The following is a 686-nucleotide window of genomic DNA, read 5'->3' on the forward strand; positions in this document are numbered from 1 at the left end:
TTTCCATAGGTGTCTCAATCGGTTTAGTACCCAACAAACCTGTTTCTTCCAGTAAATCAAGCACATATTTCCTCTGACACAAATTAATGCCATGCTTAGATCTTGCTACCTCTATGCCCAAAAAGTATTTCAATTTGCCAAGGTCCTTTGTCTGAAAGTGTTCCTGTAGGAATGCCTTCAATCTGTCAATGCCCATTTTATCATTCCCAGTCACAACGATATCATCTACATACACCACCAGTAGTATTTTTCCTGTCAGAGAGTCATGACTAAAGATAGAATGATCAACTTGGCATTTTTTCATACCAAACTTCTTGACCACCTCATTGAACCTACCAAACCATACTCGAGGGGACTGTTTAAGTCCATATATAGCCTTCTTAAGTCTGCATACCTTATCATCCTCCCCCTGAGCAACAAACCCTGGTGGTTGCTCCATGTAGACCTCCTCGAGCAAATCACCATGCAAAAAGGCATTTTTGATATTTAGTTGATGTAGAGGCCAATCATACATAGCTACCAGGGAGATGACAACACGAACTGACCCTATCTTAGCAACCGGGGAGAATGTCTCTGTGTAGTCAATGCCATAGGTTTGGGAGTACCCTTTTGCAACCAGTCGCGCCTTTAGGCACTTAACACGACCATCTGGAAAGTACTTAACGGTATACACCCACTTACAACCG

The sequence above is a fragment of the Nelumbo lutea genome, chromosome 6 (genome assembly GCF_056320005.1).
Source record: "Nelumbo lutea isolate HS-2025 chromosome 6, American lotus-T2T, whole genome shotgun sequence".
NCBI classification, from domain to species: Eukaryota; Viridiplantae; Streptophyta; class Magnoliopsida; order Proteales; family Nelumbonaceae; genus Nelumbo; species Nelumbo lutea.